Source organism: Corvus brachyrhynchos, unplaced genomic scaffold (assembly GCF_000691975.1).
Source record: "Corvus brachyrhynchos isolate BGI_N302 unplaced genomic scaffold, ASM69197v1 scaffold223, whole genome shotgun sequence".
NCBI lineage: Eukaryota > Metazoa > Chordata > Aves > Passeriformes > Corvidae > Corvus > Corvus brachyrhynchos.
Window position 1 is genome coordinate 1475778 of NW_008237174.1, and position 372 is coordinate 1476149.

Consider the following 372-nt stretch of genomic DNA (forward strand, 5'->3'; position numbering starts at 1 on the left):
ATAAGGGTGCAGAAAGGTGAGACAGGATGGGTAAACACACCTTGGTGCTGGCTGCTCCACCTGCACTCATGAATTTTAATGATCGTGACAAAATTTCTGGACTAGGATTTGTTTTAAAATAAAATATTTTATAAATTATAAATCAAAGATAAATCCATTATTTTGAATCAAATTAGCTCGTGCACTGAGCTTTGCTGCAATGTTATAACATTGCATCCCTTGCTGACAGCGAAAGGCTTGTGAGGGGAAGCACTCTACTGAAATGAGGAGGGAAGTGCTAACACTGCCTTGTCTTGTCCGGCTCTTCAGTGGTGTTTGAACATCTAAACAGCCCAACCAGTGCAATAATGAGCTCTGCCTTTTGCATTAGCA